The sequence below is a fragment of the Felis catus genome, chromosome E2, assembly GCF_018350175.1.
Source record: "Felis catus isolate Fca126 chromosome E2, F.catus_Fca126_mat1.0, whole genome shotgun sequence".
Classification (NCBI taxonomy): domain Eukaryota; kingdom Metazoa; phylum Chordata; class Mammalia; order Carnivora; family Felidae; genus Felis; species Felis catus.
The window spans coordinates 3,970,624-3,986,208 of record NC_058382.1 but is presented as its reverse complement, the minus strand read 5'-3'; positions in this window follow the sequence as shown (position 1 = coordinate 3,986,208).

Below are 15,585 nucleotides of genomic sequence, written 5' to 3'. Positions count from 1 at the left end.
CCCATCCCCAAATCAATCAATACATAAACATTAAAAAAATAGTAATAGGGGCGCCTGGGTGGCGCAGTCGGTTAAGCGTCCGACTTCAGCCAGGTCACGATCTCGCAGTCCGTGAGTTCGAGCCCCGCGTCAGGCTCTGGGCTGATGGCTGTTTCCGATTCTGTGTCTCCCTCTCTCTCTGCCCCTCCCCCGTTCATGCTCTGTCTCTCTCTGTCCCAAAAAAATAAATAAACGTTGAAAAAAAATTTTTTTTAAATAGTAATAGCCCTTGCAAACTACTCCCCCCCCCCAAAAAAAACCCAAAAAGCCTGGCACATTGTAGGTGTTAAATAAATGTTTGTTAAATAGCTAGATAAATAAAATAATTCCAGAAATGGGGGATTTGCTCAAGACAGGGAGCTGTATCAGCCTCTGTCTCCTGTTTCCCTGACAGGGGTTGGTTTAACCATTGCAGGGAGTTTAACCATTATGGGTGCAGCCCTGGTAAAATACAGGGAAAGCCCTAAAGCAGGAGTCATTCCTTGATGGACCACCTGACTTGATTACAAGTTTCCTCTCCTGCAGGCTTACTGCAGGCCCCTAGGGATTTTCTGGTTAATCCACACGAGTTAGAAAACAAATTTTTTTATTGTGGTAAAAGATGTGTAATCATAACATTTACCATTTTAATCATTATTAAGGTTACATACAGTTCAGGGGCACCTGGGTAGCTCAGTCTATTGGGTGTCTGATTTTGGCTCAGGTCATGATCTCACAGTTTGTGGGTTCGAGCCCCACGTCGGGCTCTGGGCTGACAGCTCGGAGCCTGGGGTTTGCTTCGGATTCTGTATCTCCCTCGCTCTCTGCCCTTCCCCCGCTCATGCTCTGTCTCTCTCCTTCTCTCCAAAATAAATAAATATTTAAATAATTTTTTTTAAAAAGGCTACAGATCAGTGGCAGGAAGTCCATTCACATTGCTGTCCATTTCCTTCAGAAGTGTTTCCATTTTCCCACAGTGAAGCTCCGTAGCCATGAAGCAATCACCCCTCATTCCCTCCCTTCAGCCGCCAGAGACTATTTTCTGCCTCTATGAGTTTGACTACCGTAGGCACTCATGTATGAGGAATTGTACAGGATTTGTCCTTTTAAGTCCTGGCTTATTTCACTGAGCATAATGTCTTTGAGTTTCATCCATGTTGTAACATGGGAAGTGTAGAAGGTCCTTCCTTTTAAGGGCTGTGTGATATTCCAGTGTGTGGTTTAATGGGCTGAATCTGTCTGCCCCAAAGTCATAAGTTGAAGCCCTAACCTCCAATGTGACTATATTGGAAGTTGGGTCATTTATGGAGATAGTTAAGGTTTAATGAGGTCATAAGGATAGCACCCTATTAGGACTGGTGTCTTTTTTTTTTTAATTTTTTAACGTTTATTCATTTTTGAGAGACAGAACATGAGTGGGGGGGAGGGGCAGAGAGAGAGGGAGACACAGCATCGGAAGCAGGCTCCAGGCTCCGAGCTGTCAGCACCGAGCCCAACGCAGGGCTCGAACTCATGAGCCGTGAGATCGTGACCTGAGCCGAAGTCAGACGTCCAACCGACTGAGCCACCCAGGCGCCCCCGAGAAGATACATTTCTGTTGCTTAAGCTGCCCAGCTATGATATTCTGGGGTTGCAGCCTAAGCTAATATGTATGCACACACCACATTGTGTTTATTCATTCATCTGCTGGTAGACTGCTTCTACCTTTCTGTTGTGAATAATGCTACTGTGAACACGGGCATGCAAATATCTGATACAAGTCTGCACATTTGAGTCCCAGCTTTTGATTCTTTGGTTTGTATGCCCAGACACAGAACAGCTGGAGCATATGGTAAGTCTTATTTGATGAGTTGGAATCTGACGGTCTGGATTTTTGTCGTGTCAGTGAGGACTCACAGCGAGAGAGAGAGAGAGAGAGAGAGAGAGAGAGAGAGAGAGGCAGGCTCAGTGGGGAGCATGATGTTGCAATAAACTATATCTCATTTCCTGAAGGGTCAGCAAAAGACCAACCGTGGGGCAGAAAGCAGAGCGGGGGGGGGGGGGAGAAGCATGACCTCCCCAGCTTTTCTCTCTCTCTCAAACTGCAGAACTGGGGTTTTTGGAACAAGGAAAAGGGACCCCTGTGTGTGTGTGTGTGTGGCTCCTGATCTGCTTTGGGGAGCCTCTTGGGATCGTGCAAACAGCTTGAGGCTGGAAATGAGGGTATCAGTGTGGAGATGTGCAGGATGGGATTGAGTTTCTGTTAGGAAATCACCATTACGGTTCTAAGTGAGGTTTGTTGGACACTAGACTCGGGGCTGCGTGGACTAGGGGGGTGGGGGGGGGACCTTCTTCCCCATCTTCCTTTCTGCTGGAGACAATCATTAGCCGCCACCTAGTGGCAAAAAAAATGGCAGCAGCAACCTAGACGTGGAGCAGGGGCCGTGGGAATACCGGCTTTCCCCCCCCTCCTCCCTTCAAATTGCCAGCTCCCAGTGTTGCTCCTTCCCTGTTCTGGTTATCTATTGGTTTATGCCAAACCACCCCAAACTAAGTGACTGTCACCATTGGATCATAAGGTTGGGAATCTGGGCAGAGCACAGTGGGGGTGGGGATGTCTGCTCCACAATATCCCAGCATCAGCCAGGAGGACCTGAATGGCTGGGAGTGAAGTTCCAGGATCCTGCGCCCATGCTGGTCCCCAGCACCTTGCACTCAGGCTGTTCCCAGCACCCTGCACTTACACACTTTCTCTCACCCTTTAACAACTATTTTTTTTTTAATTTTAATGTTTATTTGTTTTTGAGAGAGACTGAGCATGAGTGGGGGAGGGGGAGAGAGAGAGAGAGAGAGGGAGACACAGAATCCCAAGCAGGCTCCAGGCTCTGAGCTGTCAGCACAGAGCCCGACGCGGGGCTTGAACTCACCGCCCATGAGATCGTGACCTGAGCCGAAGTTGCATGCTTCACCAACTGAGCCACCAAGGCGTCCCTAACAATGAAGCATTTAATTAGAATAGTTTTAGATCAGGGCACCAGGGTGGCTCCGTCAGTTGAACATCAGAGTCTTGCTTTTTTGGCTCAGGTCATGATCTCACAGTTTGTGGGATCGAGCCCCATGTCAGGCTCTGCACTGACAGTGAGGAGCCCGCTTGGAATTCTCTCCTTCTCCCTCTCTCTCTGCCCTTACCCCACTCATGCGTGCACATGCTCTCTCTCTCTCTCTCAAAAGAAATAAACTAAAAAAAAAATAGTTTTAGATTTACAGAAACATTGCAAAGAGAGTACAAAAAGATCCCCCTTTACTCTATGACCTGTTATCAATTTCCCCTATATCCTCCATTAGTATGGTACATTTGTCACAGTTGATGAACCAACATTGATACATTACTGTTAACTAAAGTCCATGCTTTATTCAGATGTGCTTAGTTTCTACATAATGTCCTTTGTCCTGTTCGGGGATACATGACATTGATACATCGTGCCTCGTCTTGACTGCAACGGTTTCTAGACTTTCCTTGTTTTGAATGACCTTGACGATTTTGAAGAGTGACGGTCAGGGACCAGGGGCAGGGTTCATGTTCGCCTGAAGGTACGAAAAAAGGGTGTCGGAACTAGAACCCTTGATTTGTTTTGTTTTCGTGTGTTTGTTTCCGAGAGCTCTTGGGGTGCTGGGAGTCCCAACGTGGGAGTGTAACAAGGTTGCCAGTTTCTCACTCCAAGCTTCATGGGGGGAAGCTTCCACTTGGTTTGGGGTGAGAGCAGGCTCAGAGAAGAATGGGATCGTGCCCACCTTTGACACTTCAAGGGCTGGAGACCATGCCTCTGAAGACACTAGGGACAGAATGAATGAAATCAGGTGTCTTATGTCCTTTCCACCGGCGCCACCTGGAGGTGGAAGGTGAGCCCTGCAGAGAGGCTGGCGATGTGATGGACCCCAAAGGCAGAGCAGGGGGGCCCTCCGTGAACGCCGGGAAGAGGTGCATTTACAAGCATCAGGGGGACTGCAGGTGAGAACCAGGGCTGGAGAGGGGACAGGAGCACCAGCCGGGGAAATAAAGAGAAAGCCGACTGTGCTCGCTGCAGCGGCCTGCAACCTGGCCAAAGCGTTTCAATTACTGAACTGACACTCTTTTTCCCTTGCATGTGCCTAATTGGACGCCTTTATTACCTGAGATGACTGTGGAGGTCGCGAGACTTGCCTTAGATGTCCCCCACGGGCACAGGTAAAGAAGGAGACCTGGGAGGTGGCTGCATTAGGGTAACGGGGGCAGAAGGAAGGAGCGGTTTTCTGAGCCAATGTTCTTATCACACCTCCGTCTTTACAGCGTGTATGCTTACAATGAGGGTGACACAGTCTTCCTATTTGCCCGCGATGTTCTCAGTTTTAGCCCCCAAAACTGAAACATCCGTGTCCTGTGAAACTCCTCGTTCCCACATCCTGGGACACCCCCCCCCCCCGCACCCCCTCCTCCTCCGCCCCCCAGTCCTGGGAAAACTGGGACAGTGGGTCTTTCCACTCACAGCAACCCTATCCGATGCCTGTCTCTCTAGGGCAAGGACGTGGAGTCCTAGAGATTTTAAGAAATCTTCCTTAGGTTCACATGACCCGAACGTATACCCAACACCATCTGAAAACAAAGGACACTCCCTTTCCACAGTCCTGGCCTCTTCCCCCTCGTGTCGCACCCACTGGACACAAGTTAGGAGAACAACAGTGGACGTGCCCTGGCTGCTGCATTTGGAATTTTAGAAAATAAGCAATCAGGAGTCACTTCATTAAAACTGAAGAGGTGCCTGGGTGGCTCAGTCGGTTAAGCGTCCGACTTCGGCTCAGGTCATGATCTCACAGTTCATAGGTTCGAGCCCCAAGTCGGGCTCTGTGCTGACAGCTCAGTCTGGAGCCTGCTTTGGATTCTGTGTCTCATTCTCTCTCTGCCCCTCCCCCACTCACACTCTGTCTGTCTCTCAAAAATAAACAACCATTAAAAAAATTTTTTGGGGGGCGCCTGGGTGGCGCAGTCGGTTAAGCGTCCGACTTCAGCCAGGTCACGATCTCGCGGTCCGTGAGTTCGAGCCCCACGTCAGGCTCTGGGCTGATGGCTCAGAGCCTGGAGCCTGTTTCCGATTCTGTGTCTCCCTCTCTCTCTGCCCCTCCCCCGTTCATGCTCTGTCTCTCTCTGTCCCAAAAATAAATGAACGTTGAAAAAAAAATTAAAAAAAAATTTTTTTTAATAAAATAAAATTGGAGATGTCCTCCAGTAATATAGGAGGAACACCAGAGGGGATGTCCAGGAATGATAGCTGTCGGGGTCATCGGTTTTAATGATATTTGTCAAGACTGTGTTGAAAACAAAATCCCTCCTCAGACTAGCTCTGACTCAAAAACCTTTTTTTTTGGGGGGGGGTGCCATTTATGTAATTAATTAATTTATTTTGGGCTCACAGGGTTCCAGGAATGATTGAGCGAGAAAGCTGCACGGATGGAGGGCAGGGAGGGGGTGCTGAGTTTGGGAAGCAGTCAGAGCAAGAAAACAAAAGCGACAGGCACTCCCTGTCCTCCTTGGGGGGGGGGGGGAGCTCTGAATCATCCTCGGGTTTCTTGTTAAAGAGCGGCTTCCTCCACATGGTGAGACAGATGGGCACCGAGAACTCCCAAGTTTTGAAGAGAATGACTTCCTGGACTTGAGGAACAGAGGTACGATCACCCTCCCCCCAGCTACCACCCTCTCCCCGAGGCAGGGGTGGGGGGCGGGGGCGGGGCTCTCCAGCACCTCATTAGCCTGTGTGGGGAGCAGAGGGGAGCAAAGTGGAAGCTCCTTCAGGGGCCCAGATCCTAGGAGTTTCTGGCTGAAGCTGGGGTGCCAGCTGAGCCAGCCCCAGGGGGCACAGAGCAAGTCGCAGGAGCTCACCTCCAGAAGGGACCCCGGGCTTGGGGCTTCCTGCTCTACTCCTGCCACCTTGAACCTCTCAGGCGTTTATCTTGGGAACGAGTTCCTACTCTCGTTGTGAAGAGAGACAGCTGGTTCTGCAACTTGGATGGGAGCTTGTTTCCCGGAGAATTTTGCAGCTTCCGGCCTCACCTTGACAGTCCGGGTCGCATCACTGCCACTGACTACAGCAACTGGCTTGGGAAGGGGGTGAACCAGTCCCAGAGCAGAGAGGCCTCCTGAATCTTGGAGCCCTGGCCTGTCCCAGATTCTCCCACCTTCTTTGGGTGTGTCTGCCTCTCTGCTCTCACTGTGTGAGTTGGGGGAGGGCACTGGGCACGGGGCGGGGGCGGGAGGTGGGGTGGTGAGGACAGGAAGCAGAGGAGGGTGAGGGGTCAGTAAGCTTGGAGAAAAGGAAAAAAGGGAAAAGAGAAGACACACTCTGGGTTGTGAACCTAGAGGGGCCTCTGCTCTACAAAGAGTCTCTCTCTCTCTCTCTCTCTCTCCTCTCTCTCTCATGCACACACACACCATAGTAGACTCCCTCCAGCTGCCAAAATAGCATGCTGTAGAATGGGTGATTTATTGATTTATTTATTATTTATTTTAACATTTATTCATTTTTGAGAGACAGAGCATGAGTGGGGGAGGGGCAGAGAGAGAGGGAGACACAGAATCCAAAGCAGGTTCCAGGCTCTGAGCGGTCAGCACAGAGCCCGATGTGGGGCTCAAACTCATGAACTGTGAGATCATGACCCGAGCCAAAGCCACCGCTGAACCTGAACCGACTGAGCCACCCAGGCGTCCCTAGAATGGGTGATTTAAGCAAAAGGCATTCATCGCCCTAATTCTGGAGGCAGGCGGTACAGGATACGGTGACAGCCAATGCACTATCTGGCAAGAGTGGTCTTTCAGGCTTGCACATGACCACCTTCTTGCTGTGTCTTCACGTGACCTTTCTCTGTGCTCATGCAGTGGGTGGAGAGAGAGACAGAGACAGAGACAGAGACAGAGACAGAGAGAGAGGGCAAACTCTTGGGTGGCTCTTCTCATGAGGACACTAATCCTCGCAGATCGGGGCCCCACTCTTATGACCTCATGGGCCTCTCCTTTAAGCAAAACCACCTCTGTGGTAGGAGGGATGGTCCCTGGGGCTTTGCGTGTCAAGACAGAGAGGACCCCAGGAACCATTCTACCCTGCTTGTTTCCCACTTTGTTGGATCTGAAAACTGAGGAAGGGGCAAAAAGGCCTCCCATTGCACCCCAGAACACAAATGTCCTAGCTTAATTCAATTCTTATTCTGGTGATGCATTCGGATTTCAAAAAGCGATGGTCTAGGATGGGTGTTGGCCATAGGCCCATCACTTGTGTTTGTAAATAAAGTTTTATTAGAACACAGCCCCATCTATTTGTTTAACATAACAGATATGGCTGCTTTCATGCTTTAAGAGCAGAGGTGAGTTGTCATAAGAGATCCTGTGGTCCACAAAGGCTGAAAATACTACCCTCTGGTCTTTTTCAGAAAAATTTGCTTACCTCTGGTCTAGGAGCTGGGAGGCTTGGGTTTTCTATCCATTGTGTAGATACATGGATGAAGGATGCTAAACCCTTATTATTCCTGATAAGGTGGGGCATGCATTCACCCAAGATAAGTGCTGGAGGCTTTCTTCTTCATGGGTTAGTTGTAATTATGTACGAGTGGAAGTTTGGCCTCCTAAACTGTAGTTTTCCTGAGGTGCAGGTTATAAGTGAAAGGCAAGATAAATGCTTGATTTCTTTCCTCTGTGTTTAACACTTTTGTGAGTTGGGTTTCTAGCATGTTCCAAAGGTAGCCAATAATATCTTTTTCTAAATTGATCTAGTAAGTGAAAGCCCCCCTTACCTCTTTGGCTAAAAGTCTGCAAGGCTGTAAGCCTAGAATTGTCACTGTCAGTCCCAGACTCCTCGGGACAGCTGGTCTGAATAATAATGATAACCCAGAAATAGAAATAGGGAAGAGAGATACAGAGAAGTGTAAATGATATTTGAGCCTGTGGATGCAATTGTCAGAAGATATCTGTAACTCTGTCTTTTGCTTAGCTAGGTTACATGACTCAATTTCTTCCTTCTTTCCCTCCTTCTCTCTCTCTTTCTCTCTCTCTTTCTCTCTCTCTTTATGTAAGCTCTACACCCAACATGGGGCTTCAAGTCAAGATCAGGAGTCACATGTTGCACCAACTGAGGCAAGCCCGGTACCCCCACCCCCACCCCGTTTTTCCTTATTGTTTTCAAGCCCTTCCAAATTAGGTTTCTCCTTTTGTCACTTCCTACCAAGAGTTTGAACTATGCTAAGAATGGAAGGCAGCATGATGGAATAGGAGGGGGCATATTTTGAGACGCTTGGGCAGCTCAGTCGGTTGAGCACCTGACTGTTGATTTCAGCTCAGGTCATGATCCCAGGGTCATGGGATTGAACCTCATGTGGGGCTCTGTATTGAGTGTGGAGCCTGCCTCAGAGTCTCTCTCTGCTTCTCTCTCTCTCTCTCTCTCTCTCTCTCTCTCTTCCCTCCTCCCTCCCTCCCTTTGCCCCTCTCCCCTCCTTGTGCTCTCTCTCTAATAAATAAATAATAAAAAAGAAGGGGCACCTGGGTGGCTCAGCCGATTGGGCATCCAACTTCTGCTCAGGTCATGATCTCATGGTTTGTGGGTTCGAGCCCCACGTCAAGTTCTGTGCTGACAGCTCAGAGCCTGGAGCCCCCTTTGGATTCTGTGTCTCCCTCTCTCTCTCCCTTCCTCCACTCACTCTGTCCCTCTCTCTCCCGAAAATAAATAAACATTAAACATTTTTAAAAATAAAGTAAAAAGTAAAAAGAAGTGAGCATATTTCATCAGATTGAAGACACAATTTTTTTTAAGTTTATTCATTTATTTCAAAAGAGAGAGCAAGCAGGGAAGAGGCAGAGAGAGAGGGAGAGAGAGAGAATCTCAAGCAAGCTCTGCACTGTCAGCACAGAGCCAGACACAGGGCTCAAACGCACAAACCATGAGGTCAAGACCTCAGTTGAAACCAAGAGTTGGACGCTTAACTGACTGAGCCACTCAGGCACTATGAAGACACAATTTGAAGGAAAAAAAACGGGTCTTTCAATAACAAAGGGCACTGGGGCAATTGGTTTTGCAAGCAGAAAAATTAGATCCTTACCTCATGCCTCAGACAAAAATTAGTATCAGATGTATGAAATATAAAAAAGAAGAATCCCAAGCAGGCTCCAAGCAGCCCCAATGTGGGGCTCGATCTCACAAACCGTGAGGTCGTGACCTGAGCTGATGTCAAGAGTCGGACGCTTAACTGACCGAGCCACCCAGGCGCCCCAAAATTGAAAATGTTTTAAATTTAGAACATATAGAAGAGAATATTTGTCATGTAAGGCTAGTCAGGACACAGAGAAGTCTCTCAACATATAAATGAAAAGATGAGTTACTTTGAGTAGCTAACATTTAAAAGATACAAAAGGAATGAAAATATGTCACAGACTTCCAGGAGATGTTTGCAGCACACGGCTTACAAAGGAAAGGTGTGCCTGCTGTATAAAAATCAGAAACAGGGGCGCCTGGGTAGCTCAGTTGGTTAAGCATCTGACTTTGGCTCAAGTCATAATCTCAGAGTTGGTGGGTTCAAGCCCTGGGTTGGGCTGTGTGCTGACAGCTCAGAGCCTGGAGCCTGCTTTGGATTCTATGTCTCTTTCTCTCTCTGCCCCTCCTCCACTCATGCTCTGTCTCTCTCTCTCTCTTAAAAATAAACATTAAAAAAATTATAAAAATCAGAAAGAAAAGACCGATAGCTCAGCAGAAATATGAACAATGGATAGAAACCATCAATTTACAGAAAAGAAACCCCAAATGGTCAGGAAAATGCAAATTAAAACAACAATGAGATATCTTTATATAGGAGGCTTAAATTGGGTTATGAGTTCATCTATTTTAATCAGCAAAAAAAATTATCAAGTTTAATATATTTCTGAAGTGGCAAGAACATGGGGGAATTGGGAACTTATACATCCCTGGTGAAAGTATAAATTGGGAAAAGTACCTTAGTTTTTTTTCAGTTTGCCTCTCCTCGTGGGATTAAAGGTGTGCACATCAGACAAGACAGATTTTACCTCTAAATGTATGCCATGGAAAGATCACATTTGTGAACAAGAGGGTAGGTACGAGGATGTCTTTTGCAGGATTTTTCTGATAGCACAGCTCTAAAAACAACCCAAACATCTAGCAGTCAAGGAAAGAACAAAGAGAAACCATGGTTTGTGCAATTTAACCAAGTTATTTTCAAAAATTTGTTTTATTGAAATCTAATTCACACATCAAAAAAATCTATGCTTCTTTTTTTTTTTTTAAGACATTTAAGTAATCTCTACACCCAGTGTGGGGCTTGAACTTACAACCCCGAAATCAAGAGTTGCACGCTTCACTGACTGAACCAGCCAGGTGCCCCATAATCTGTTTCTAAAGTGTATAATTCAGTGGGTTTTTAAAAATATATTCACAAGGTTGTGCAACCATCACCAGTTTCTAATTCCACAATATTTCCATCACCCCCATAAAGGAACCCCATGCCTATTCTGTCTTCCTTCAGCCCCTTGGCATGCATGAATCTGCTCTCTGTGTCTAAGGGTTTGCCTAGTTTGGCTATTTAATATAAATGGAATCCTATAGTATGCAGGTTTTTGTGACCAGCTTCTTTTACTGGGCATAATGTTATTTTAAAATTGTTTTAATGTTTATTTATTTATTTATTTATTTATTTATTTATTTATTTTCAATATATGAAGTTTATTGTCAAATTGGTTTCCATACAACACCCAGTGCTCATCCCAAAAGGTGCCCTCCTCAATACCCATCACCCACCCTCTCCTCCCTCCCACCCCCCATCAACCCTCACTTTGTTCTCAGTTTTTAAGAGTCTCTTATGCTTTGGCTCTCTCCCACTCTAACCTCTTTTTTTTTTTCCTTCCCTTCCCCATGGGTTTCTGTTAAGTTTCTCAGGATCCACATAAGAGTGAAACCATATGATATCTGTCTTTCTCTGTATGGCTTATTTCATTTAACATCACACTCTCCAGTTCCATCCACGTTGCTACAAAGGGCCATATTTCATTCTTTCTCATTGCCACGTAATACTCCATTGTGTATATAAACCACAATTTCTTTATCCATTCATCAGTTGATGGACATTTAGGCTCTTTCCATAATTTGGCTATTGTTGAAAGTGCTGCTATAAACATTGGGGTACAAGTGCCCCTATGCATCAGTACTCCTGTATCCCTTGGGTAAATTCCTAGCAGTGCTATTGCTGGGTCATAGGGTAGGTCTATTTTTAATTTTCTGAGGAACCTCCACACTGCTTTCCAGAGCGGCTGCACCAATTTGCATTCCCACCAACAGTGCAAGAGGGTTCCCGTTTCTCCACATCCTCTCCAGCATCTATAGTCTCCTGATTTGTTCATTTTGGCCACTCTGACTGGCGTGAGGTGATACCTGAGTGTGGTTTTGATTTGTATTTCCCTGATGAGGAGTGACGTTGAGCATCTTTTCATGTGCCTGTTGGCCATCCGGATGTCTTCTTTAGAGAAGTGTCTATTCATGTTTTCTGCCCATTTCTTCACTGGGTTGTTTTTCGGGTGTGGAGTTTGGTGAGCTCTTTATAGATTTTGGATGCTAGTCCTTTGTCCTATATGTCATTTGCAAATATCTTTTCCCATTCTGTTGGTTGCCTTTTAGTTTTGTTGGTTGTTTCCTTTGCTGTGCAGAAGCTTTTTATCTTCATAAGGTCCCAGTAATTCATTTTTGCTTTTAATTCTCTTGCCTTTGGGGATGTGTCGAGTAAGAGATTGCTACGGCTGAGGTCAGAGAGGTCTTTTCCTGCTTTCTCCTCTAGGGTTTTGATGGTTTCCTGTCTCACATTCGGGTCCTTTATCCATTTTGAGTTTATTTTTGTGAATGGTGTGAGAAAGTGGTCTAGTTTCAACCTTCTGCATGTTGCTGTCCAGTTCTCCCAGCACCATTTGTTAAAGAGACTGTCTTTTTTCCATTGGATGTTCTTTCCTGCTTTGTCAAAGATGAGTTGGCCATACGTTTGTGGGTCTAGTTCTGGGGTTTCTATTCTATTCCATTGGTTTATGTGTTTTTGTGCCAATACCATGCTTTCTTGATGATGACAGCTTTGTAGTGGAGGCTAAAGTCTGGGATTGTGATGCCTCCTGCTTTGGTCTTCTTCTTCAAAATTACTTTGGCTATTCGGGGTCTTTTGTGGCTCCATATGAATTTTAGGATTGCTTGTTCTAGTTTCAAGAAGAATGCTGGTGCAATTTTGATTGGGATTGCATTGAATGTGTAGATAGCTTTGGGTAGTATTGACATTTTGACAATATTTATTCTTCCAATCCATGAGCACAGAATGTTTTTCCATTTCTTTATATCTTCAATTTCCTTCATAAGCTTTCTATAGTTTTCAGCATACAGATCTTTTACATCTTTGGTTAGATTTATTCCTAGGTATTTTATGCTTCTTGGTGCAATTATGAATGGGATCAGTTTCTTTATTTGTCTTTCTGTTGCTTCATTGTTAGTGTATAAGAATGCAACTGATTTCTGTACATTGATTTTGTATCCTGCAACTTTGTTAAATTCATGTATCAGTTCTAGCAGACTTCTGGTGGAGTCTATCGGACTTTCCATGTATAATATCATGTCATCTGCAAAAAGTGAAAGCTTAACTTCATCTTTGCCAATTTTGATGCCTTTGATTTCCTTTTGTTGTCTGATTGCTGATGCTAGAACTTCCAACACTATGTTAAACAACAGTGGTGAGAGTGGACATCCCTGTCGTGTTCCTGATCTCAGGGAGAAAGCTCTCAGTTTTTCCCCATTGAGGATGATGTTAGCTGTGGGCTTTTCATAAATGGCTTTTATGATCTGTAAGTATGTTCCTTCTATCCCGACTTTCTCAAGGGTTTTTATTAAGAAAGGGTGCTGAATTTTGTCAAAGGCCTTTTCTATATCAATTGACAGGATCATATTGTTCTTATCTTTTCTTTTATTAATGTGATGTATCACATTGATTGATTTGTGAATGTTGAACCAGCCCTGCATCCCAGGAATGAATCCCACTTGATCATGGTGAATAATTCTTTTTATATGCTGTTGAATTCGATTTGCTAGTATCTTATTGAGAATTTTTGCATCCATATTCATCAGGGATATTGGCCTGTAGTTCTCTTTTTTTACTGGGTCTCTGGTTTAGGAATCAATGTAATACTGGCTTCATTGAATGAGTCTGGAAGTTTTCCTTCCCTTTCTATTTTTTGGAATAGCTTGAGAAGGATAGGTATTATCTCTGCTTTAAACGTCTGGTAGAACTCCCCTGGGAAGCCATCTGGTCCTGGACTCTTATTTGTTGGGAGATTTTTGATGACTGATTCAGTTTCTTCGCTGGTTATGGGTCTGTTCAAGCTTTTTATTTCCTCCTGATTGAGTTTTGGAAGCGTGTGGGTGTTTAGGAATTTGTCCATTTCTTCCAGGTTGTCCAGTTTGTTGGCATATAATTTTGCATAGTATTCCCTGATAATTGCTTGTATCTCTGACGGATTGGTTGTAATAATTCCATTTGCATTCATTATTTTATAATGTTTATTTATTTTTGAGAGAGACAGAGACAAAATGCAAGTGGGTTAGGGACAGAGAGAGAGGGAGTCACAGAATCCGAAGCAGGCTCCAGGCTCCGAGCTGTCAGCACAGAGCCCGACATGGGGCTTGAACTCATGAGCTGTGAGCTCATGACCTGAGCCGAAGTCAGACACTTGAGCCACCCAGGTGCCCCTCTGAGCACAATGTTTTTAAGGTTCATTTGTGTAGTGGCATGTTATTCTTTTTTGTGGCTGAACAATATTCCCTGGTATGGTTAACAGCTAAATTCTATGCAGTGGATAATGAGCCAGACCCACAAAATTCCCCCGAGGCGATTTCCAAAAGCATAATATTGAGGACAATTAAGTCACAGAATTATAATATACAACATGATTCCGTATATTTGTATATATACTAATAACACAGAGAATCTTGCCCTATATTGAATATTAGTAGATGTCTGTGTAGTGAAAGTGAAAAAATGCATAAGAATAACATACAGCAGGGGCATCTGGGTGGCTCAGTCGGTCAAGCGTCTGACTTAAGCTCAGGTCATGATCTCATGGTTCGTGGGTTCAAGCCCCACATCAGGCTCTGTGCTGACAGCTCAGAGCCTGGAGCCTGCTTCCGACTCTGTGTCTCCCTCTTTGCCCCTCCCCCACTAATGCTCTGTCTCTCTCTGTCCCTCAAAAAAGGAATAAAGGTTAAAAAAAGATTTTTTAATTAAAAAAAATAATAACAGGGGCGCCTGGGTGACTCAGTCGGTTAAGTGTCCGACTTCGGCTCAGGTCATGATCTCGCAGTCTGTGAGTTCGAGCCCCGCGTCGGACTCTGTGCTGACAGCTCAGAGCCTGGAGCCCATTTCAGATTCTGTGTTTTCCTCTCTCTCTGCCCCTCGCCCATTCATGCTCTGTCTCTCTCTGTCTCAAAAATAAATAAACGTTAAAGAAAAAAAATTAAAAAAAAAATAACATATAGCAGCTTGGATAATGTTCACCTCTGGGGAGAGAGGAAGGACAAGAGATTGGATGTGGTAGTGGTGAAACACAGCAAAATGTTAATGTCTAGAAAGTAAGGTCAGTGTGCCTGTTTCCATTTATACTATTTGGTGTTTTCCATTATGGCTGAATCACTTCATAATTAAAAACCTAACCTAGAAAGAGAAGAGTTACCCTGTATATGCTTGTGAGCTAAGAATATTTACATGTGCATCCTGAATGCTTACACTTTGGTTCATTCACATATTAAACAGTGACTTCCAAACCTGATTGGCTGACATAACTTTGGAATCAGAGCTCGTGTATTTGTGTTGATACCTAACTGGCCATTCGGTGTCATTGTCACACAAAAGAGCCCACCCTCAGAAAAAATCCTTACAATGACATAGTACGTAAATTAATGAAGTGATGGGAGCCAAATAACAACACCAACATATACTTGGCAAGTCTAGCTTCGTCGTATCCTTCGACTTCAAAGAAATAATGTAGATAGAAACACGATGGCGCTGAGAAAACTCTCCCATTCGCATCAGAAAGGAAACTGGTCTTAACTTTAAGACTGGATGGCTCTGCCCAGCACGGCTTGGAAGGATCATGAACCAAATACGTTTAGTGACTTACCCCAGTGCATGCGACTTAGGGTTGTGTTTGATAGGTCGCAGTTGGGTGTCTACATTTGTGGCTTGTATCTTGTGCTCCTTTTCAAAATCCCTTGGTGTATGGGATGCCTCACCCAACAGCAATCAATGGAGTTTTCTGGGGGAACAGTTTTCTATGCTTTCAAAATCCCTTGGTCTATGGGATGCCTCCCCCAACAGCAATCAATGGAGTTTTCTGGGGGAACAGTTTTCTATGTATGGGGTGCCATCTAGAATTCCCTAAGTGGGTATCCTGGTACTACCAGCCCATACACATGGTATGTGTTCTTAGCCCATGTTTTAAGCCAAGCCGTACTAAAGTCACACTCCAAATTTTGGGGAAATCCAGCCAGTAAT